The 25926-nt window shown below is 38.5% G+C and overlaps 1 protein-coding gene across 3 annotated transcripts in view; it reads left to right on the top strand.

The window, feature by feature from the left end:
- The first annotated feature begins 512 nt into the window (after positions 1-512).
- The window catches only part of LOC108506839 (leucine-rich repeat and fibronectin type-III domain-containing protein 2-like), a 119880-nt gene continuing 94466 nt past the window's right edge, over positions 513-25926 (top strand). Inside the window, exons 1-2 of one of the 3 annotated variants that reach the window (XM_017834224.1) lie at positions 513-619; positions 1138-1345. The gene's annotated coding sequence lies outside the window, so the exon portion shown is untranslated. Of the gene's footprint in view, positions 620-780; positions 1346-5360; positions 5457-25926 lie in introns of those variants that run through there. The other 2 variants (XM_017834225.1, XM_017834226.1) reach the window with 2 other exon arrangements.

A 25926-nucleotide genomic window follows, 5' to 3' on the forward strand; every position in this document is an offset into this window, starting at 1 on the left:
GTCCAACTGTTAACTTAGCGCTGCCAAATCCACCACTAAAACACATTCCTGAGCACCACATATTGTATTTGTCTATCTCTCCCTACATAGATACAGATAATATATGACTTCCACTATAACATTTCAGGCATTGGCACACCTGAGAGCTCTTTGCAGCTGCAGCTCTTGCACTTTGCAGTAGAATTTCTCTCTCCTTCCCTTTTCCCTCAGATTCCTCCGCCCCCAGAGAACTGACACGCTTTCTACTGACAAATGTTGAATGTAGCTCCTGCGGATTTAGCATGTCAGGCTGTGTCTACACAGCTTAGGTTTCTATTATTACGCAATGGCTTAGAGGGCAGTGCTTTGTCACATAATTACAGAGCCAATCTGTATTAGGACCAGGAGTTTGGATGCCTCTTTCTGTACCAACTATTCGCCTCCTGCCCATTCAAGCCTCCTCTCTGACAATCTTACTCTTAGCTTCTTTTTGTATCCTTGTGCCTCTGGTTTCTGGTTTTCTCCCCTTTCCTATGCTACATATTTGTTTATTTCAGAAGTAAGGGGTCTGACTGAGTCGTGCCTGCACGGATTCCTATGCAGCACAAAGCACTTGCTGTATGTTGCATCGTCAGAAGAGGTAAGAAGAAATTCCTGAAGCTGCCTGCTAGTTCTCTCGGGTTTTTCACTCTCTCTCTTTTTTTTTCCTCCTTTTTTTTTTTTTTTTTTTTTTGGTGTGTGCACATTGCTTGTCTTACAAGCCGTGCAGGCTCTGCCATCTAGAGCACTTTGTGAGATCACTCCACTTTGCTGTTTTTCCTTTTTCCATCTCTGCGTGACTGTGTGTGTGTGTGTCTCCCAATCTCTCTTCCCCCCACGGTACAACTCAGCCCCCCACCTCAACACACACACACATACACAGAAGCTGAGCTTGCTAGTATGAAATTGAAGACTTGCAATACCAAAATGCATGTGTTACCTTGGGATGCACTAGGATCAGAATGCTTGAAAAGCCTGCAGGCTGCTTAGTCCTCCAAGACTGGGTTTTTTAAACCAGACAGGAAAAGAACAAGTTATTCACTTTTTTGTTCTTTCTTTTTCTTTTTCTTTTTTTTTTCTTTCTTTCTCTTTTTTGTGCTTTGGATACTACTGAACAAGGAGTCTCAGGGATTCGCACGATCGGACTTCACTGAATCAGGCTGCATCTGACAAACAATCTTGTCTGCATTTTGGTTTGCTAGAGATCAACCGGGATTTTTTCTGATTCTATCTTCTTTTGAAAAAAGGATGCATGGCATAGAAAGAAGGTCTAAGTGCCTGTCTGAGACTATTTTACTGAACCTAGGATAAATGTTACTTCTCAAAGGTAAGTACGAGGTTTTTTTCATATATATATATATAAACTGTATAGTTATAATATAAACCATATATAGATATGTACCCAACACATTTTATAGTCAGTTACCTCTGATGGTAAAAAACCCCTCAGTCATGCATCTTAAAGCATCAGAGAAAGGTATAACTTTATCTCCCTTTTCATGTTAGCTTAGATAAGATTGTTCATGTGGAGAAATGGATCTCATTTTGGTTTCTGCTTCTCTTCATATGAAAAGGCACATCAAAAAGAATATTTATTTTTTAAGTGTCTACAGGATTTTTTTCCTGGTAGTTTTAAAACAGTGATGGAAAGATGTTTAAAATAAAGGGTACTAATTTGGTTTCTAATACAGGAAGAACTGAGGAAAAATGCTGTGAAAGTGATTTCAGCTTTCTGGAGGAATTTGTAAATCCTGCAAAGCTAAGGAAGAACTTTTCTGAACAGATCAACTCTGCTCCCTATGAAACCACACGATAATGAGTGGGGACCTTGGAAAATGTCATATAAAGAAACAGAAGGCGTAGGAACAGTTAGAGATGGGAAGGGAGTGAGAGATGTGGAGGGGCAGTAGGCACCCACTTCAGTGTCTGCTATCACAGAGCAGAGCTTGGTAAAGTGATGCCTCTGGTGATGGACATCCAGAATTGGCAAAGTGGGCATGTGGGGGTTGGGGTATACAAACAGGTATATGCTATGTCATGACTGTCTGACGTCAGACATGTATGCTTTCTGCAAGATTAAGTGTAATGAGAATTGAGGTGGGGGAAACATCTAAGTGGCAGCACAGGACAAGAAACAGCAAAATGGAAACTGAGTCTCTTCCTGATTTGCATGGACATATGCATACTTTTGGGACACAAAGCAAGTGCATGACTGAATAAAACAATAAAGAAACTAATGAAGTAAAAGAAATTGTCAGTGCAGTCAACAAGTCCCTGTATGATAGATTAGTAACTGGAAATGTAAAATGATCAGTTGTGGTAATGTATATAAGGAAGGCTTCTTAAACTGGGTAACTCCTGCCTATCTAAAAGAGACAAAGAGCATTGATTTAAAGCAAGAATATTTTTAATTTTTTTTTGACTAGTCTTTTTGGGGCAATGTCGTGGAGATACTTAGATGAGTAAGTTTTATTTATCTGCTCCATCTTTGGGATTAATATGACAGAAAAACTCTTGATGAGAAGAGGCAGCCAAACAGTAAGCATCACTTCAGTCTATAAAGTCACAGTTAAATAAATTGACACCTCTTAACTTTATTGTACAATGTTCACCACGAATAAGTCCAGCAGATGCCACACAATAGTTACAGGGATTTTCTGTTCCTACAGAAAGAGGAAACATTATCATGCAGGGGATCAATTTCCTATTGGACCTTGATGTGTACAGAGGTTGTACTAAGGCAAATTTGGGCTTGTGGTGAGAAGGAAGGGAAATAGATAGTTTCTTTTACTCTTGCCATGTTTCAGGCTGGTTACAGTTTTCTTGTTTACAGTTTGCCTTGTGTCCATAGTGAGTTTGCATTGCCCACAGATCACCACTGGAGCACAACAGAGTGCTTCTTGTGTGTGCTGTACCAGGAGCTGCTGCATCGCAGCAGCACGAAGAAGAGCTTCAGACCTTCTCTGAAACTGCTTCTAATTCTCAGTGAGAGGGTGGATGCAATAAAAACCAAACTGCTAGGAGACAGGAAGCAAAATTATCATGAACTAAGTAATTTTAACCCATGAAACCCAGCAAAGATCTGTATCACCTCTTGGATCAGAGGCAGTATCTGTCCTGTTCTCTCTAGAAATGTGACTCAGCCTCAGAGTCCCTATTTGCTGCTGTCCTCTCTGCCCCATGCTGGTCTTCACAGAATTAGTGCTTCTTATTTAAATCTACAGTTGGGCCACAACTGATCATTTTTGCCAATGGGAGGTGCAAATGGCACATACAGATTTGCCCTGTAGCCTCTGTCTTGCCTGCTGCTCAGGTGGACCTGAGCTGACAGCTCCCTGGTAAACCTAGTCAGGGTGCTTCTGCTCCCCCTCTTTGTGGACTACCCTGGCCACTGACTCAGTTTGCAATGTAATAACTATAGAATCATTTGATCTGTCTCCCCCTCCCCCCAGTCTGCCTTTTTTTTTTTTTTTGTTGCCCTTGTGGGAAAAAAAATGAACAAAACTGGAGGTTGAATCAAAATTATCAAGGTTTAACCAGTAATAGGCGGGAATATTTTCTTCAAGTGGCTTAACTCCCTGCTGAGGGGTTGTGGATTGATAACCCTTGATACTGCGTTTGCTATACACCCTAACAGAGGGGAGGGAGAGGATAATGACAGCACCTGTTCACCTCCAAATCCCTTTTTGCATTGCTAATGCATTTCAGCCTTGACCTACAAAGATCACCTTTGGGAAAGAAAGGGTAATTTGTTCCAAGTGTGTACTCAGTCTTTTTTTCTGGACTGAACACTCAGTCTTACTTTCTTTGTGTTTGTTATAGTGTGCTGTCATAGATTTGTTTCTGTGGAGAGATTACCTGTCCTCTAGGTGCTGGACTGAAAAGCATTAACTCTCTTTTTGAAAGGCAGAAGGAAGACTTCTGTGGCTCCTTCAAGTCAGTCCAGATGACTCTGTAATTCATTGTCCAACAGCAAATATGCCATTGCTGTATTCCTTGTCTCCTCTTTGCTTTAACCATGTAGAATCTAATTGTAGTAACTAAGGATCTCACCAAGGGGCCGAGATTTACTCTGTCAGTGTCCAGAGGCCGCGTGTGCTTGCAAGGGCTGAACAGCTTCCAGTTATCAACTGAAACTTGTGACAAAAGACAAGGTTTCATCTGAGTGCACGGGAATAATAACAAAACCCACGAATCAGTGTGATGCAGCACTGCAGTGAAGGCCAGCTGTTACTCTCTGCCCAGCCCTACTCCACCCAGGATGCACAGAGGGAAGAAAGCCTGTAAGAGATACTTTTGCTTCTAGGAGCTCAAACCTTGGCATGAAATTAACAGGTCATTAGAAGGCCTACAGTGATGTGTCATGGAAAACTGGGAAAAAGGCACGTAATTTAGAAGTATTTTTGCTTCCCTTGCAGTAGCAATTATCACCTTACTTCAGAATATTTACATGACAGTGTTTCTGACTTTTCTCACTTCCTGTCATTTGTTTTGTCCTACCTGTGATACAGGTCTCTGATGACATCAGAGACATCCCTCATCTTCATGGGAAAACATTTGTGACAAATCCAGGATGCCAACTTCAGCATATGAAATGAGCAGTCACAGGAAAAGTTGGAAAACATATCTTCAGTTAAAAAAAAATGCTGATTTCAAAACATGGGAGAAAGGGAAAAGATGTGTTGGCGGGGTCTGGTCCTATGCAGAATCACTATTGACCTACATAGAAGGCAGAGCTGAGTGGGAGTTTTTCAGTATAAATGTTTTTGTTTTCCTCAGGAAAAACAATTTTTTATCAGAAAGAAACACGGTTGGAAAATTGTCAGTTTTATGAATTTCCTGACTGAAGAAACTATAGGGACAAAATTTCCAGAACATCCCATCTTACTTTGTTTTCTGGAAGATAAATTTTATTATTTCTTTCCAGTTCATGCATTTTATATGAAAACTGAAAATAATTCATATGAAACTTGATCATAAAATCCCATTTTGTTAAATGACAAGCAAATCTTTGAGTTGAACTGGAATTAAACATTTCTAGATCATTAGAAGGCTGGCATACTTTCAGTTTGGGACAAGGAAACTGCAGAGACTTTCATTTCAACTCCTGGGACCAGAAAACTTTTGTCTGCCAAGCCTTACCTGGAAGTGAATTTATTTAACTAAATGGGATTATTCTAGGAGCATCTTGACAACAAGTGCTGTGAAATATCAAGGCCTCTGACAGTCTGCTCTTGAAATCTTTCTTCCAGCTATGGAAAACTTATGTGCTGAGAGAATATGGCAGCTAAATTACAGTAGTTAGGAGAGGATGGCTGCAGCAATAGTACCAGCCGTGCAATGGAGCATTTAGGAGGCTTCTGCTAATCACACCTCAAGAAGGAACTGGTCTCTAATCCTCCGGCAGATCTGCTATCAGTATGGTCTTATGGAAAGAGGTGAGATAAGGAGAGAGCCCTGGAATAGCAGTAAATCCTGGGTCCTGGACAATGGTTGGTCAGAGGGATAGGGTAGGGCTGGTGCACAGCAAGGTAGAGTCTGAGCAGAATAGAAGCTGGATTAAGGATAAAATCAACAGAAAGTACATGATGGCTGAAAGCACCTTGGCTATTTTAATAGAGGTGATGTTGCACTGAAAATCCCTAGAAAACATGTGTGTGGCATTGGTGCAGAAAATTATTAGTGTTACTCTTTTCCTGAAGCCAGAAGACGTAGGTCAGGACTGTGCATACGCCTTTATGTGAAGGACTCAGACAAATTGCTGCAGTTGTCCAGTTAGGACTGTAGAGTTTGAGTTGACTTAGTTGGGAGACTTAGTTGGAAAGACTATGGAAAACCTAAATACGATCAAGTCACATGAATTGTGGTAATCAGACACACCTTTGATATTGGAGGACATAGACGCATTGGTGAAGAAGTAAGGAATTTTTCTTTTTCTGCCTTTAGAGTTGCAATTTGCTTTAGCAGACTGAGGAGTGAGGGCGCTCAAAATGGCAACAGTTACCAAGGGTCCTTAGCCATTCTCTTGTCATGTCTAAGCTACTCAGAAAAGCTTCAGTATACGCGTCAGTCAGAATGAGTAATCCTTCTTTTGTTACAGCCTAAAGATAAAAATTAAGAATGTGAAAGGAAAAGAGGATATCTTAAACACGCCACATCCTCTGTTGCAGTGGTAGGATGGATGGGCTCTGATATCAGTGAAAGGGCAGCACCTGTATGGCTGCTAGAAAGAAAAAAACTGAATGTACCAGGATTTATATTAGATCCCTCTAACAGCCTTTAAAAAATGTATCTATCCTTTCAGTACAGAATGAAAACAATGAGCAGTCAAATGGCAAAAGGAAAAGTCGAGAAAAAAATGTCTGTCATGGCTCGTTCAGTATTCCCTGTCTGGTTTGAAAGTAGCCAACAACAAATGTCTGTCTCCTTAGAGATGAAAATCAAAACCTTCCCAATCATTTAAGTGGTCATTTGATCTCCATCCATTTGTGAATATTCCTGTGACTAGGTAAATACTTGTGATACTCAGAAAGCTCTGCATGGTTTGGATGTGAAACAAGTATACTAAACTAAGAAAGAAAAAGGCCAAACTGTATTGATAGAACATAAATTGTCTGGACTGAGACCATTTTGTTGGTTTCCTAAACTGAGAGCTAGTTGGCATTTTGTATGAGTTATCTTCAGTGTAAGTGAATGTTATCACTGCTGCTGGTAGATATTTACTGTATATTGGTTTTTAAATAAGGGTACAACATTGATTACTTGCTCTCCAAATTATTGACTGCACTTTCTCCCTGTTGTCAGGTCAGATAACTTATCTCCTTTGGAAATGTTCAGTAGAAAAATGTGTTTGCTCCTAGAAACTCTCATGGAGAAGAGGATCAAGGGTTTTTGGGGTTTTGTTTTTTTCTTTTTTTTTTTTTTTTTTTAAGGCTACCTATAATCAAAATATCTTGTAGTTGTCCCTGAAAAATCTCAATTTGTTTTTCAAGTACCACTGTGAGGTATGTGAATATTTTCTAATCCTGTTTCACATGACCAAGTAGCACACTGAGCCATGAATGCTTCAACCGACAGTGCTTTGGAAGGACAGTGTGACCTTTCTTTATCAGCACATCTACATCTTCTGTTCACAGCTCCCCAGATGCATATCGACAGTGATAACTTCTTGAGGTGAAGGGAAGGTTGTTGATAGGCTTCAAAATTATACTATGTGGTTAGAAGTCTCACAGAGAATGAGCTTTCCCCTGTCCACGGTCTCTCAGCACCCTACCCTGACTGGACCTGATGGTCCTCCGGCTGGTGGGAGATGAAGTTTCAGGGACACCAGTTAATGACATCTCCTTTAAGATTCAGGGCTGGGTGACAGGAATTTCATGTGAGAAAGACTGGAAAAATTTTGGCAAGATGTGAGGGAAGAGAGAAAGAAAAATCAGCTGTGGTACAGCTAAGAGCTGTTTCTTTCTCTTAAGTTATTTCTATGACCCTTCTTACTACTGAGCCAGAGTGTCATGCTAGGCTAAGGACAGACTTATGATGTCTGTCTTTGGTCACATTATACATAGCTGATACTGCCCTCAGCCACTGTAGGTTGTTTTATTTGTCACATCTAACCTGTTTTAGCCTTTTAGTGAGCATGGGAAAATGTATTTAAGTCCTCTGTGCATTTGTTTCTGTTGTCTCAATTTTTTTTGATTCACCTCCCTGGATCAGTGAATTGAATGAGAATACTGTATTGTTTTTATTTTTCCTGAACAGAAAGAGTTTTTGTTATCATCTAATACTTATAACCACTCCATTCTTAGTAGAACCTATCAACAAGCTTTCAAGTTAATGTAAGAGACCTCTAAAACTTGCCTGGTCCATCTTCGTATGGTCTCTTTTCCAGAGTGAGTGCTGAGATCTGTCTCTTCAGTGCGGGGTGTCTAACGCTGTGACAGCAAAACAAATGTCTGTGATGATCCTTGGGTCTATGGCTCAGGAAACTTCACTACATTTGAGACTGTGCCAAGAAAAGGAAGCAGTCCATCCTCCTGCAAGAAGGCTGATGTAGGACATGGTGAATTTCTGTGCACCAGTGACTTCTATCCTACATCAAAGTCCTACCACAGAATGGAAAAATCAAAGTTATGCTGCATTCTATCTCAACTATATGATTTAAATTTAAAAATAAATAATGCCCTCAGGCCAAGTAACAGCTGCTGCAGTTCTTTCCAGCACAGCTCATTGATCTCGTCCTCTCATTTGGCACATACTTCTGCTCCCATGGCACTATAGTTAGCATTAAATCACAGACAGATCACGTGGTGACCTAACTGAAACTGAGACCCAGTTGGGGTACGCTTTGTACACACAGATATACGGGCCCTTACACCACCACCTCACCACACACTGGAGAAAGACCTCAGAATAAGGTCTTTGTTAGGCTATACTCTCTCTTTCTATTACTTACAGAGGTTATTACTTATTTTGCGTTAGTCTAATCATGCTCATTTTAAGGAATTGCTTTCAATTTTTTTTTTATAGCATCTGTTGTTTTATCATGAAACTGTGATGAGCTTAATGCCTATGTTGAAAGCGCAGTTTTTCACAAAAGTCTTTCTATTATGGAAATCAAGTATCTTTTAGGAAATCCTAAATAAAATGCCTTCCAAGTTTAGTGTGTGATGTAGTTACACTCATATGTTCACATAATAATTCCTCCCTTTTCTTTATATTGACAAGTACATGAAGGGCAAAAATGAACTCTGCAGCCAGCTGTTCTTCCTAAATATGTCTTGTCTTGATGGCTTAGGTAAAAAGAAAATTGCAGTTTGAACTTCATTTGTGCAGCAAATCAGGTCTGTTTTCAGAAGCCTGTTTCTTCAGTCACAGTATTTCAAGATAGGAAGCCAGGATGTGTTCATACCCCAGTCTGATTATACCATATTTGCAGAGACTTTAGTCACAGGTGGCAAAAACATTTAAGAACAAAAGAATATAGTTTTGGACCTTTGTTTCCATTCCTTCCACTCCTGATTAAATTTTCAAAGCCTTTCTGACATTTAAACAAAACATTATCTGAGAGCTGTTAGGAAAGAATATGGGATCTTATCATTCTCAGAATAATTTCTACTTTGTTTCAAAACAATCTCTCCTATAGCTACAAACTTGCTTTAAAACATATTTTGGGGTCTTTTTATTGTTGTTGGTTTGTTTTTAATTTTGTTTGGCTTTTTTTGTTTATTTATTTCTGTAGTCTTACCAGGAACAAGAAAAAAATATTTGCCTTGCCAACACACAGTTCTTTTTGTTTAATCATACTGTAATAGAGTATCATATATTGCTGAATGCTTATAGGGCATCAAGCAGTAAAATTGTATTGACTTCAGTTAAGAAAAGGACAATTGAGCTTACTGGTAGGCATTTATAAATTGAGGAAGTTGGTTCCCTATAATTCTGTTGATAGATGCTAAGGTCTGGGTGACATTAAGTGATATTGGTCACTGGGATTCCTGCTAATTTGCCTGAGATTTGTTTGACAAATGTGATATTCAAATGTCCATGCTTTCAGGTGTTTTAATCATTCAGAGAAGCAGCAATACCCTGGGGCAAAATAAAAAATAAAATAAGAATTAAATCTTAATAAAATTTTTTTTAATTGATACTTCTAACCATCATTAAAAATTAATAAAAATAAAATATAGACTGGATCACAGTAAGTGCATGTTAATATTGTTATGCCGTAAATCCTGGCATCGCACAAAGGAAAAGAATGGCAGTACCGGCCCCTGTGACATACATGTGTATTGGAATATATTCATTTATTGTTGGACAAAACCAGAAAAAAAGGTTTGAGGGAGAAAGCATAACCTTGCAACTAAGGCTTTGGTCTTAAAGTCAAAGTAGGCCTGCAAGAAACAGTCTATGCAGGACTTAATAAGGTTTGCAAAAGCCCACATTTGAATAAAAAGGAAAAGGGAGGACAACTGTCATGATTACAATTTGCTTAATTTTGGAAAGGTATTCTCCTGTCGTGTATTATACATTAAGTCACTTCTGAAATGGAAATGGTAATTTGAAATTAAATGCTCTGATAATTAAATTTCCACTGCAGAATCAATAGATGTTTTTGGAAAGGTGAAATGAGTCCAACTTAAACAAAATATTCTCGTTCTGTTTAAATAAAACATCACAAGTCAGCTCAAAAGAATATATATATTTAATTCTTTTCTATCCCTTTTAATTTCTTTTTCCAAATCATTAGACATATATGTTCAATACATGTGTGTGTACATATGGTTAGATGCATTCTCAGCCGTAGGCATAACTTTGCTTTCCAGTTCTGCCTTTGCAGTCAGAGCTAATAGTAACATATGTTAGAGACCTGTCTTAAGCCTAAGAGTACTGATGTTTATGAAGGGTTTATAAGACTAGTGAACATGAAGGATACACTCAGGGGAGTAACTGTGTTGGCAAAAGGAGAGAGACAACTTAATGAGAGCTGGTAAAGAACTTCCAGTTAGCCTGGGACCTGGAGGAACTTGAGAAGTAGGCCCATGGCAATCTCACGAGCACAAGACTAAGCACAAGTTGTGGATGCCCTATCCTTGGAAGTGCTCAAGATCAGGTTGGATGGGGCTTTGATCAACCTGGTCTAGTGAAATCTGACCCTGTCCATGGCAGGCATGTTAGAACTAGAACTATTTAAGATCCCTTCCAACTCAAACCATTCTATGATTCTATTAACTTTTTTCATTAGAGAATAGGTTTTGTTTAAATTAGTTTACTGAGTATGTTGTGGGTGAGAGTGGAGGTGTGTCTGTGTGGGGGTGTTGTCAGTCAACAATATCTTCATTTGTTTTAGTTTTAAATACTTTTGGCTAGAATGTTTCTGGATTTTGTTTTAAAATGAAATCAGACTTTATACCATGTGAAAAGCTTTAATGCGGTATTTTGTTCTATTTTTAAAGAAAATAAGTTTTTGTATTTTCTGGAAAACTGATACTCTCCAAATTATACTTAGTTAGTCTAATATAAATAAGTCAAAAATTTCTCTCAATTTCTCATAAAATTATGCTTTCCTAACATTTTTATGATTGCTGATAGCCATACAGAGGTAGTTCCACTTCTCATTGTAGAATTTTTTCTTTCCTGTTTTCTCATTTTTTTGTTTTCTTGCCCTAGTAGATCTGTTCTTTGTGGATGGTTATGCACAAAGGGAACAGACAGTTTATGGCTTCTTTAAACAAAACAGGCTGCAAAAATGCTGAATTTGTTTTAAGGTTCATGGGATGGGTAATATGAAGATAAAATGGCAATGAACACATGCGTAAGCTGTAACAATTCCTTATCTCTAGAGAGAGTTAACCTCTGAAATGTATCTGTACGGAAGCAATGGATGGCGAGGGGGGACACAAATGAGTGATCATGAAAGAATTAAAAAGGACTTCATCACCTGAGACATGAAAAGTAAAAGAAGCAGCTGAAAAAAGCAAGAAAGTTTTCTGTGCTAGAGGAGCTACCTGTTCAATGCTCTTAGTACTGGCAATGCTGTTGGCTGGTCCATGGTTCATATTCTCTTATGCATAAAAATGAAGCTTGCAGCTACTCCACTTTTAAATATGTTAGGGACTATCCTTAACAGGTGATATCTCTCAGCCATGGGAAAGGGGAATGAGGAGTTCCTGATAGCTTAAATCAAAATCTTCCTAGAGTGCAGAGCCTTTGGAGACTCAGTACTGGCACGCTGACACTGTAGTAACAACTCGATCTACTTTTAGCACATCTTCCACAAATATTAATGAATTGATCCTTGATGCTTTCCATATAAATTTGGTTAGTGTTACTACTCCAAAAGCAAGATAACTGGCACATGGATTTTGGCTTAAAGTAGTCTGAACACAGGCAGTGTCTTACAGCAGAGCTGTTGATCAGATCAACCATTAAATTGTATGTCCTTGTGCTGATGCTTAGACAGTGGTGAGGTGGTGCTAAACTGGTGGAATGGAAACCAGACCAAATCCCACAGCTGTGCAGCAACAGCAACAAAGTGACCTATGCCTACATGAGTAAGCCCACTAGAAATCTTCATTTAGGCTTTTTATTTCAGCAAGACTATTATGAAAACAGTACTCTGATAGCAAGCATTAGCTCAAGTAGGAGCCACTGAACCCTTTTGTACAATTTTTTGCATGCTTTAACTGAGTAGAAAAAACCAATCATGACATGCATTATGTTTATTTTTGCTAGATTTATTTAATAGTCATTTGGGAGGGATATGGATATACCAGCATCTGGAATTATCAAAACAAACAAACAAAAAGCAAAAATAGCTACACTTAGTTTTCTATCTTGCTTGGAATGCTATAAATCTTCCAAGCATATGTCCAGGAAAACCCCCTGTTCCTCACGTATATTTTATTTAATATTGTGAATGGTCATACTGACTGGTGAAATTCACACTAGGAGAAATTCTACTGATACAGTTGTTTTACTCCAGTGATGGATTGAAACCTTTTATTTATATAAAATACACAGCATTTGTGCTTTTATTATGCTACACCTAAGATTTATTTGGCCTCTTAATTTTTAGGGCTCCTTATTTCAGCTGAAGTTCTGGAGGATGTTATTTGTGTCGGCTCATGGCTGACTTATTCCCTAAGTTTTCAGATGAAAAGCTCAAGGAATTCTCATCTCCCTGTCCTCATTCTGCAGACAAACAGAACCTCAGCCTCTGATAGTGAAAATGGTCAATCTAGCAAAATCAGAAAGCTCACGTAACCTAAGATTATTGTCGTAGTCATTCATTGAGAAAAATGCAAACTGCTCATAAATGGTTCATATGGGAAAAAATGTAGAAGTCACCTTTTACAAGATTTATAATTACTTATGTGAACTCATAAAAAAAAATCATAAGTCCCTTGATCAAATTTTTTCTTTATTGCTTTTACAGGAATGCCTTTAAGTCTGCAATGACAAACAAAAAAATGCCATCAAACTCAATAAGGTTCTGCACTGCAGATGCCCATCACCCATTTCACATTTGGTGTGATTTGTTTGAGTTGCAACTAGTCCCTCATTCTATTGACTAAAATCCAGTCTCAGCTGTCCAAACTTCTGTTACCCAAAACAGGGTGATGGTCCTCTGTGTCTGTCAGCTGCAATGATAACTCCCATAATTACTTGGACACACTTTATCTCTCATGACATTCAGTTGAATGAAGATGCACTGCCTGGGAAAAGCTTTTTTTAATGTCCCACTCTAACTCCCCTCTTTAAGCAGTCAGCAGCAGCATTTTAACTTGTTCTTCTTGATGTGAAAGCTAGTATGTGACTACAGTGGAGAGAAAAACAAAATAAATATTCAAAAACAATCAGTGTGATTAGCACACATAATCCATAAGAGAAGTAAGAACAACAGTAATTATTAACTATAGATGATTAACTCCCTGTGTCATCAATAAATGCCATTTTCTGATTTCCTGAGATTTTTCAGGCAGTGATTCATTAGAATGGCAGAAGGAAGAGATTTTGGCTGATGCCAATTCTTATTTGCTGAGATGCCTTCCCATACTTTCTATCTTAGGAAATTTTGAAGTTTAGGGGTCTAGTCCCTGTAGAGTATTGGACATCCCTGGAAAGTACTGTGTGAGCTTTTCTGTTTGGTACAAAGTGGTACTGATCTGTAGGTACAGCAGTTGATTATGCAGTTACAGTAAATTGGTCATTGTCTTTAGTGGTAACCTAAATTGGTCATTGTCTTTAGTGGTAACCATGCACTAACAGGGATTAACCAGTACAATTCACCGTCTACAACAGTTCATTTGGGTGCAGCTTGAGCCGTTAAGAGACTTCAGTGTTCTTATCAGTGATGTTACACGGTTCTGGTCTTGGAAGAAGAACTGGAAAAAATGCAGAGAGGGGCAGCCTGGATGTATTTATGAAGCATTTCTTGAACAGATAGTGATTGAATATCCTTTTTACTCTGCAGCTTGGAAGGAATTTACTCTGGCTTGACATCATAAAGATATCTAAGACCATGAAAAATATTTTTGTTCCTTGTCTCTTCCAATACAAGTCTTAGAGGACAACAGATTAAACTGGCAAGTGACAGGTCCAGAGCAAAGAAAATTAAGCATTTCTTCACTTGGGGCTGTGAAAAGCTCTGAAACCCTTTTCTGCAGGATTCAGGGATTGCTAATTGTTTACTTTGATTTATAGACCAATTGGGGAAGTAAACAAAAGAAAGACACAGGGGTTTTTTATGTGCAAAGACATTATCTTCAGCTAACAACATTAGCTGGACCACAAGTAGCTAAGAAGCTGAGAGTATTCTGGAAAATTATCACCACAGACTTGCACTGCTTTTAAGTTTTTTGATTGGCTCCCCTTATTGAACTAGTAGCAGAGACAAGATACTGGGCTAGATATACCATAGGTGTGACATAAGTCAGATTTGTTCAGACTGATTTGATTCAGTATACTCTGATTCCTACAGTCCTCATGGCACAGCCTGATGCCTTGTTTGTCTGAGTCCACAGCTGTATTCCAGCAGGGTGCAAGAAGGTGCAAATTACTCAGTGCTTACACATGTGGGCAGAAACAGTGATCTTCTACCAGGTTATTGAGATAAAGCTTCACTGCTGAATTTACTAAGTTATTAGCACCCTGGATTCAGAAATGGTGCTGATATAATCATGGTCTCTGACTCAAATACTTCAGATAGCTTTTATAGTATTTCACTCCTTGTCAGGTGAAAATTGTTCTCTCTGCACCTGCTCTATAGCTTCTCTACAGTTGCAGTGGCTGGCTCTGTTGGTGGGAGCACAAGGAAATTGCTGCTGAGATCTGGTAGCTGAAACTGGTAGGCACTCATGTACTTATTGGGAAGAAAAAGTCAAATTGTATTATGGGTCTCTTCAAGCTGGAAAGAGGAGAAAGTATTCTTCTTTCTCTCTTGAGAAAATATTGTTCTAAAAGTCTAATAACGATAAATTCTGGGTGTACAGACAAGAGGTCTCTTGGAAGGCTGTATTTCCTTACTGTGCAGGAATCTGAACTCTTGGATATAGTGCTTAATCCCTGTAACGAGTTAGAAGGTATGGTAAATAAGGAAAATACTTTCAATAATTTACTGGCACCTGCCTTGCATCACCAAGGAAGTTTTTGCTTGGGCTGGTGGAGGATCCTTCAGAGGAGACTTTTCAGAGGAGACAGGCAAGAAGAGAGGAAGGGCTGTGAACCAAGAGAAAAAAGATAGAGGAGACTAAAGAAATAACAAAGAGGTAACCATTGTCAGAACAGTTCACTTCTGTCTAGGCTGATGTCTTGTTTTGTTACAGTTCTTTAGTTATGAACCATTATGGTTCATAGTTATGGTTTTAGTTATGAAATTATGGTTCAAATAACTAAGTTATGAGATTTCTCAAGACTCAACACATAAGAACATCAGAAAGCAGGTATAAGTATATAAAGAAAATATAGTAAATGTGGTAAACATTATATAATAAAATATGTCTTTATTTCCAGTAATTTTTCTTAGGCTAAACTTTTAAAACCTTTAATCAGGTGCTATTGAGGTACTCTGAAAACCTAAGGAAATCCTGAACTATTTTATGAAATAGCTGGGTCCCAGGAGGGGATTCTTTAGCCAAAATTCTCAGTAATTATTGTTTTCAATAATAAATAATGAGTTTGTCGTGCAACTGCCTGCTCGTCTAGACGCATAGATAATGACCATTGTGGTTTTGACCTGCAATATAAGAAAGGCTGACTGCATTTCCTACCCTATTTTTCTTCCTCCCTCTCTCTCTCTCTTTTTTTTTTTTTTTAATGACCAGAATCTCTAAATTTTTCTAATGTGGTAGGATAAAAAGAAACCTGCTTCCAAGAGAAAGCTGCACTGATTCTTTTTCTAATACAACCATTTACAGAAGTGCTAATGTGTCCTAGGAAACATGAAGACACAGTTTTGTTTTTAGAAATTGTTCTACAGAGTTATCAGATATAATTTTTTTTCCCTGCTCAATTTTTCAAGGATTATCTTTAGGCTGAACAGAAAGAAAAGATTTATTGACCTCAAGATTCATTAGACTCAAGATTATTCCACTAATCTCCCAAGGAAGTTTATAGAAACTTTGTGACTTGAGATTTTAAATAGAGCTTACTGGGGGCAGGGGAACCCAAACCTTTAAAATGTGACACATGAGGAAAAAAATGTGTTAGAAGAGAGAGAATGGACTAACTGGCTTGATAAGGCTATTTTTTTTATACGTAGCTTCTATAGATATTTGCACAGAAACAAGAACATTGCTAATTAACTGCTCATCTACTTCATGTGCTTATGGCTTACCAGCTATAGTCAAATCCCATCTGTCACTTGAGGACAATTAAGTGGGCTGAGAAGTATCCTTTTATGAGTGCACCTGGCCAGGAGGTAGTATTCCAGATGGACAGCAGGAGACACCTAGAAGAGGGAGGGAGGGAGGCTGTCTCTTCACTAGGCAGTTGCAAGTTGTTTAACCTGTTCATATTAAACAAAAAAAAATTGTTCTGGAGTGGTACTGATAGGAGCATAACTCATACGTGTGCTTCCGGTATCAGTGAAAGAGCTGTGCAGTTTTCTTCAGACTGTTAAGGTTCTTGTCTCCAATTTTGTATGAGTTTTGACACTGTAGAAAGTCAAAGATCTTTGGAAATTGCAAAAGCAAATAAATGGCATGAAGAATATTGGAGTTGAGGAAGAGATAATATGCACCCATGTTATCAAGTGAGACCCAAAGCCTGGAACTGGGGAGTGGCCCTGCAGCATATGTATATGATACTGAGTCTTGGTTCTGCTTGGGATGCGGTCCTGGAGGCTGCCCAACTGTGTTATAAAATAATCAGACCTGACTTTTCATGGTGTTGTCATGGCTTTCATTTTGTGCATATTCATTCAGGCTGCTCTTGATATCTGTTGCCTGTGACTTACAATGCAAAGATCCTTTCATTCGAGTAAGAAATTATGTGATGCATAATTGTATTTGTCCCTAAAAACAATGTTTTCTCAAAACTCTGAGCAGTTTCAGTGGCTCTTTAGAGGCCATTTTCAAAGTTTACAGCAGTATGCTTGACTAATGATAAGGCCTCAATTATGTGCTGCAAGTTAAGAGGAATCCTTAAACTGCCATTCAGCTTCAGTTTTACTGCTGTAATTTTAAAAGTGTCTGCCCTCCTTTTCTCCTTAAGCAAAATCATCCCACCCCATTTGTCAAGATAATGACATCCATGGCCAAGCAGGGCCTCTCCTTCCAGTGATAACTTTCTTCAGAGGAATGCCATTAACAGCCTCATTTTGTAACACCTGAATACAGATAGTTCAATTTATCTCAATTCTATTTTTTTTTCGGCTGTTACTTGCCATGTCTGTCCATTATGCATGATCAGGAGATTGAAAGAAGGGTCATCAGCCTTTGTACTGATACTTCCCAGTAAAGATTTTACATATGCACATGTACACATATATAAATAATATATATAGTTTTTGTCTATAAGTAGATGTACATGGAAGAGAGATTTGCTTCCTGGTAGGCAAGAAAGAAGGACTGCAACTTTTCTGGAAGTAGATTTTGCAAATCCCGGAGTGGTGATAAATTGCAGTGAGTTCTATGGTGCCTCCTGGCAGGGCTGCACTGTCTGCAGCCCCTGGCTGGTGCTCAGGCCAGAGGGAAACATCAGTGAAGTTCTGTGGGAAGTGTACCTTCCTTCCCCTCTGTGGGAGGACAGACAAATGTCTGATTTCTCTGCTCCCCCTTGCACAGTCTTACACTGGGAAAGGTTTCAAATAAAAACACTTTTCTTTTTTAGAGCTGATGGGTCTGTAAGTTGGCTGTGAAGAAACAACAGGTAATATTGCCTTGTTAACCATAACTGTTCAGAAATCATCACTCTAAACATCAGACGAGATAGATTATACCACATAAGCTGTCTCTCGTAGCACTGCCTATTTTTAAGCTCCCTTCTTCAATTTCTGAACTATTGTGGACCATCTTTAAAAAAAAAAAAAATCTTTCCTAACCACATGACTCCAGTATCTGGTAAAGTAAAACTAAAAACCTCTCTTTTGAACCTTGCAGCAAATGCAGAAGTTAGTGGCCCTTAGTCCTCACAGTCTATGGTCCTTGTGCAGCTGGATAAAGGGCCATTTGATATTATTCACTCTTTGAGCATTTTAAATGGAAACAAGACAGTTTCTCAAAACAAGCTATGCAGGATTTTGTGGGGCTTGTTTGTTTTTTTAACCTCTTGTTAAAAGCAGATTACATAATAGCAGCAGAGATTGAGTTTTGTTGGGTTTTTTCCCTCTTTTTTTCTCTACAGTATTTAAAATATACTTTTTAAAGTTGTTACTTAAGTATTCTGAGAGCCAGAGACTTGAACATCAGTGTATCTGCTTGTTCAGGAAAATAATGAAATGAAATGGATTCTTGCAGAGAGGGAAACTCATTTGTCTAACCCTGTTGATCAAGTCAAGAAAGATGAAACGAAAGCCACCAACATAACAGGTAGAAAAACAAATTAAGATGCTTTCATTCTACCTTAGCAAAAGGATTAGTGTAAGGAATGTAGGAGAAAATTTTGAAAAGAATTTTGTTTAATTTGGGCTCTTCTCAAATTAAAAGGCCTACCTGAACAGATTTTTCTCAATCACAAAAGTCAGGTATAAAAAACAAACAACAACAACAATGAGAAACAAACATAAAACCTAAAAATGTAGGCATACTCTTTCTCACCTGTACATCATTTACCAAATTAAAAAAGCATTTCTTTTCTTTTTTTTTCTTCTTCCGTCCTCCCTTCCTAATTTGAATCAAGCTCTAAGGTCTTTCATAACCCTCCATGAGGGATATGTCATATGTATTTTAACAAATTTTTTTTTAATTCAGTCTTCTCTATTAGAAAAACTCTCTCAAGGCAAAAATCACACTTTGATGCCTGTGTCTGGCACAAGCACACGTAGTAAATAATACAGAAGAATAATCAGGCATATCTTGACAAACTAGATACCCAGTTTCAAATGACTGTGATTACACTTTTTTCCCCCCTTACTTTTCTCACTAACATGACAGCAAGCATGTTTCCTTCAAAGAACAGATTTTGAGCCTGTCAGAGAGAAAAATTTAACGTGAGATTTTTCAAATGTGCTCAGCATACTGGATGCAGATGGGGTATTAAGGGCTCCAGTGTTCTATGGGTTGGTTTTTGTTTGCTTTTTTTTTTAATGATCCTACAATAGTACTTTTGGCTACAAAATAATTTTGAAAATTCAGCTTCTATGTAAATGCCTCAGGTCTGCGATAGACGGTTCTTAATAATCTCTTCTCGTTTTAGAGAAAGCACTTTGGCTGTGGGATTTTCAGGTGTTCTCCCAGTTGGTCAAATTCTGCTGTTATTGAGATTGCTGAAAATAATTTAACTTAAATTGGTGTTAACTGCTGTGGGTGTTTGGTCCTGCTTGTCATCTTTACCCTTTGTCCATAGGTATATGTTTAGGAATAAACATCTGAGCTCACAGAGACTAAACTTGTGCCTCAGCACAGGTCCAAGTTGTTTGCTCCTGTATCGTAGGTGGATCAGGCATATGTGATACCACGTGACTTATGTCTGTCAACAGGTGTACTAACTGTAGCTTTTCCTTAAACCTACAACAAACATCTGGGCTTTAGATGCCTGTGTAGAGGTGTTCTGTATGCAATCCTTTAGGATTAGTGAGGAGAAGTACACTCTCATGGTGCAGCTCTGCTCAGCTATGGTAGATGAAGCACTTAGTAAGGTAGATATCTATAGCAGGCGTAATAATGAATCGTTGCAGAACTGCTTAAGTCTTTTGATTTACCCACAATGGTCATCAGACAACAAATGTGAATGTCTATATAACAGGCCTCAAAGCTGAGATCAAAGCCACTGCTGGATGTGGTTATCATTGTGGATGGAAAACAGTGATCATTCAGTGTGCAGAAGTTCTTCATGTCTATCTTTATTTTACATCCTTATGTTATTTTTGCCCCCTGGTTTCACTTGGGAAAAGTTCAATATTAATTGCTTCTGCAACCTCTACCTACAGCTCAGATGCTGTGTAGCTGTACACTCTACTATGCTTTTTTCATTGTGAAACAATTTGTCCCTGTCCCTGTGGGACTGTTTTAGTACCACAGACACAGAAATGTAGCAGTGACTAACTGATTCACTCTTTAAAACATCGTTTATTTCAAATTGTATCCATCTGTGCTATGATGACACCCTTCCTTTTTTGATTATGTTCCTTGAACTCTCTAGATGCTAATTTAGGAAATTCTTTGCATAGCTTTTTTTTTGTAAGCTTTTGTGTTGGTGGTATCACTATTATTTCTAGAGACAACAATCAGGAGATTTTTGGTATCTTTGCTTGGCTGGTGTTTTTTTTTCTCAATTTATGAAAATATTTTTATTTTTAACAGATGAACCTAGGATAAAAGAGACCAGATCCTAGCACATCAGTGCTTTCTGATACTGCTATGGTAAAATAAATACATAATTCCTTGACTTATCACAAGCTAATACATATCTGTGTGATTTTTTTTCTCCACCTCTTCTACCTCCTATTTTCTTAGAGCATATGCTCAGGATGCCACCCACAGCAAAGGATCAGTGTAAAGGATCTGTTGCAAATTACCCAACTGAGATTGATTGATTTTTCAATTTATGCATTTAACTCTCTTGGTTAAATTTCAACTTAGACCTCAAATGAATTTCAATAATGATACATGCCAAGACCTACATGCTATAGAGCTCCTGAAATTCGATAAATCCAACATAACTAATTAATGGATATTTAGTCACTGGTTGACCTTACACCTTTCTAATAAACCTCTAGGAAAATAATAGGTTAACATATAAAGACCCCTTCTGAAATGTCCCTTGTGGATTAGACTTCCGGTGGTGGCAGGCACTGAAGCTTGCAACCTTCCTGTGTTTGAAACCGGCTTGTTCTGGAACTCCTTGTGCTTCTGAGGTTTGCAGAAATCCTTCTAGGATTTCTTAAACGGGATTTATAGCCAAGCAGTAAAGCAAATGGCAGTAGAAATTCCTAAATTATTGTGCTAGGAGGTCTTCTAAACTGTACTGAAAATGTAATTGCTTTCACTTATGACTCTTGATTTATTGTTTCTGAAAGAAGCCCTGTATTCTGGTAGCATTTTAGTTAACTTGTTTTTTTGTGGCAATAACTGCATTTAACCTACTTTTCTTCCTCTATATCTCTCAGTATTTGCTGCTGTTAGAAGTGAATCTCATTCAGTTCAAAAAAGTTAGCAAGATAAAGGAAAAGAAGGAAATCCACCTGTGACCATAGCATTTAGAGGAAAGGATAAACCAACCAAGTGAATTGGATAGTGTTTCCCAGATCAATTGGAATATTGAATATTTGACCAGCAAGATAATTTTAGAGTTCAAAATCTGCTTCTGTTTCTACTGGAAATGTGAAAAAGTAATCTCTCACGACTTCCATGAAATGTTTGTAGATGTGGATGGCAAGATATCTAGCCATACAAGGCAATCATAGAACTCTTGGGGGTTTTGCTTTTTTGTTTGTTTTGTTTCTCTGTGCAGTGAAAAATTAGGAATGTGGAACTCTCACAGCCTTTAGACTCTCTGTTTTTCCTCTCTCCAAAAGAGACAAGGTGACCTGAATGTAGTGTTTTCAGTGCTGTGTTATGAAACTGCAAAGCCTGATGAATAGGCAACTGCAGTTTGTTTACAGAATCTTGGCACAGAAGGTCACTAGGACTTTGAAACTCAGCCGAGATCCATACATTGAATAGCAGATCTGTGTAAGCACCTGCACCCTTGTTGTAAACTCTGGCATAAGGAATCAAGAGTCACATTTTCCCTGAGATTATGGGCAATTTTTATGTTTCCAGCTTTCTGTTAAACAACAAATCTGCAGTTACAAGTTAGTTCACAGTAAAAAGAAAAGCTTATTACTTGTGGGATCATTGAATCTGGGGAAAGTACACGGATTCAAGCCATACTGCCAGTGAATACACATTCTCAGTTACCGGCTGCAGAGCCTGGGAAGCGGGGCTTTCCCAAAGCACAAAGTCAGGAAAATAAGAGTTCTCAGCACTGCAGGAGGTCTTTGTCTCCACCACCGCAGGAGAAAAGTGAAGTGAGGTAAGCACACAGCCAGGCTTTTCCCTTTACTTTGCCCTTCATCAGGAACATGAACACAGACAGCCATCATAACCACTGATTCACAGGGAAGGAAAGGCCTGGTGAGATGCAGTCACCAATGCAGTATGCTGCTGCCTTCTGCTTCCAACCTGCCTTGCAAAGGTTGCCTTTTTCTCTTTGTTGTCAGTTTGTTAGTAGCTGAGCCTTCCTTGTTGCATTGCATTTCAGCGGGTGCTTTTGTTTCCTGTAAGGCGTGTTTCTTTTATGTTGTCTTATGCTGCCCCACCTATACTGTGGTAAGGGAAGAGTAAATCCTTTATAAGTGACTACATGACAAGCACAAGAGAGACACAAGAGACATTGTCTGTTCTATTCTTGTGGCTGAGAAGAGATTTGAGTTCTGTACAATGTGCCACAAAAGATTTCATACAGTGTTTGGAGTTTCATTATTTGTATCCGGAGATAACTGAGACAAAGACAGTTAAATGCATCTGCTTTTGTCACCTGGATTCATGTTTTGCTACAAAGACCAGGGGGAAAGAAAAGTCAGTCTTACTACAGTACTGCTATATGTCATCCTTTTATAATACTTTATAATACTATAAACAAAGTCCTTCATTTGAACTGGGGAATTGTAGTGAAAGAACAGAGATTTGCACTGAAATGTCTTTATGGTTTTAGGGGTTTTTTTTTGAGAAATGAAGGAGACAGTTTAGGTTTAGAATTATGTCTATATAAAAAATCTTTAGTCAGTAATATTTTTTTCAAAAACTACTTATTGCGAAGACACAGACATACTTCCCAGCCATGACCATTTAAAATAATAAACACTCTCTAGGACAAAACCATCCTCTGTGCATTGCACTCTCCCATTAACAACAGTATTGAAAAGGTGCTACTAGAAGTACTCAAACCTTTGCTTAACATGCACATAGCACTGTTTGGGGAAGTTTAACACTGGAGATCTAGATCGTTCCACCAGTTTCTGCTTTGAGGAAAGTAATTAATTTTCTTCTAATATGATAATGATGCATTGTTTTTTTAGCTTGGTAAATCATGCAACAGATTGATTTTGTTTCACAAAGGGGCAAGGAAAGGAGTACAGGCTTAGAGGACAGATAAAATGTCCTAACTCTCCTGTTAAACCTGATTCAAGTAAACCTAAACTTTCAATTATGGTTCAATGATAGTTGAATAAGTCCTTCCTTTCCCCAAGTCCCAGAAGGTATCCTACTTACTGACAGCAATTCTTGAATCTCACTAGAGCAGATAATTTGAGCTAAATCACACATTGTCCCCTCATCGCTTGTTCAGAAGGAGAGGAGGTGATAAGTGTTTTCTGAGGTGTTTGATATTTGTATTTCCCTGAGGTTGTGAACATTGATTACAGAAGCAAGTCAGAATCCATGTAAAAGGAGTTTTCTGCTAGATAAGCCTCTACAGTGTGATTTGACTGCAGGTCAAAGAATTACTTCTGTCAGAAGAGAGAAACCATATTAAATTCCAAGGAGGCCCTCAGAGTTAAAGGCCAGGGCAAAAGGCAGCAGTACTATTAGTGGACTAGATACCATTTTACCCTGAGGAGCAATTTTGTGGTTTCAGACATTTTCCTCTTGCTTCCACAAGGAAAGGTGGAATAACCAGACTTGGGTGTTCAGTTAGAATATTACAGTCCAGCTTCAAAGCCTTGTTCCTCTTGATGTAGACTAGGAACATGGACTCCTGTTTCCCATCCTCAGACAGATCTCTGTAGTCTCCCAGCTGCTCTGAAGTTTGCTTATGGTGGCTTCTGCTGCACATGCACCATCAAAAATGGGCACGTGTCCAGGCCAGAGAGAGCAAGTGGGTGAGCATGACCAGCAGTGTGGGCATCTGAGATGCAAGAGGTGCTTTTCTTGTAATATGTCTGAGTCAGGAAGAACAGAGACCATGTCTCCTGCCTTGGGTAAATGACACTTTGAACTAGCAGGTAACTAAAGGGCTCTGGTTTTCTTCCCCCTCTGCGGATTTCAACAGACTAAGTGTAGAGATTTGCTGCCCTCTTCTATGACTAGCCTCTCCCAAAAGAAACATACATCCTGTCCAGCTATTGAGGGGAAATTTAGCTTATCTGGATGGCATGAAACTGGCTGAAAACTGTCACATGTGGAAAGTTAGAGTAGGTCTCGGTACCTTCTATTTGAAGTGACACTCACCCCTTTAAAAACTGGCATGTTTCCAAAAAGATGTAAAAACCCTTATAAATTATGAAGAAAAAAATTCATATTGTATTTAATGACATATTCAAGGCTATCTTCTTTTGTATTTCTTTTTATTGAAATCCCTTCCCCCCAAAAAACCATTTAAGCTTGAAAAATCTCATTCCAAATCAGAAATACTTTGGAGGAACAAAATTAACAAGCGAGAACCTATTATCTCCACATCTGTAGCTGTGTAATCACAGTGCAGATGATTGATTGCCACTTCCATGTGTCTATAGGAAGACTCAGTCTTTTCTTTCTATAACTAAAACTGATGCTATCAGAAGTTCTGTATTTGACAAATCTAGAGTCTAATGATCTCTTGCAGAAGAGCACTGTAAACAAGATCTGAAATGGTTTCTTGTTGTGCAGGAGAAATGTTTATCTGGGAGTCATCACCATAAAATGTGGTTTTGTGTTGCATTGCAGTACTACTGTCGAAGAAACAAATATTTTTGTGGCATAATATTTTGTTTGCCATGGAATAGCAAGAATTCATTTTGAAACCTTGTTCTTGGGTTCTGTTTCTTTAATATTAAAAACTTTTTCCAGTTTTCTCTGGGTTTTTTTAGTCAACTAGTAAGACACTATGGAATTTCTTTGCTCACATGTCCTGTCTGATGAGCAGAAGAAGATGGATGAGGAAAAGTGTTAGAATGTATTTTTTTCCAAGTCCTGTAAAACACACAACTTAGCCTAATTAGCAGGAAGATGTACCCTTTTTTGTGGAAATAAAGGTGTCAATTGGGGTTAATCAATATTTACTACCTATACCATCTCTAGATGGAGAAGGGGGAAAGAAGAAGAAAAAATTTCCTTGTTCTGCTCCTATCTTGGAAAACCATTTTGCTACTAAGTAAAGCAGATGCTGCACAAACTTCTAGAAATTAGGGAGTTTATTGTTATTTGGCAGATGGATGTGCTTGCTTCTAATGGCCTGTTTTGCCTTGATTACATGCGTCATGTCACTTCTGGCTGAGCACAAGGAATATGTTGGCACATTTCAATGCGGACTACCTGTCGGTAGGAATATGCTTACAAACAGTACAGTTACAGCTGGAAATAACATATTTTTTATTGCTTGACCGAAGCATAGCATTGCTTTTTGGGCCCTGTGAACTAACTAGTTTCTACAGTAAGTATCTTAGTAAGACATGAGCTCCTTGCTCCCAGCATCCTCCTAGGGACATGTAGTGTGAGGCCGTATGATGGTTGAGTGCCAGCCTCATTAATGGGTCCCTCCTACCTGTCACTGCCACCTGCTCAGCCAGAAGGTAGTTTGTTTGTTTTTTTTGAAAGGAACAGAGACCAACCCCAGGTTTCTGAACATTGTTCCTGTGCTTAGTAACATGGCACCTGTTTGTACCCTTATGATATTATTTTGTACTCCAAGTTTTACAGTGTCAGCCAGCAAAATTCTCAAGGATCACTTTAGGCTCAGGCAAGTGGGTGCTTGCCAGTAAAGCAGACAACTGCGGGGGAGGGCAGGAAACAG

This window comes from Lepidothrix coronata, unplaced genomic scaffold (assembly GCF_001604755.1).
Source record: "Lepidothrix coronata isolate B3197 unplaced genomic scaffold, Lepidothrix_coronata-1.0 Scaffold230, whole genome shotgun sequence".
In the NCBI taxonomy this organism is placed as follows: domain Eukaryota; kingdom Metazoa; phylum Chordata; class Aves; order Passeriformes; family Pipridae; genus Lepidothrix; species Lepidothrix coronata.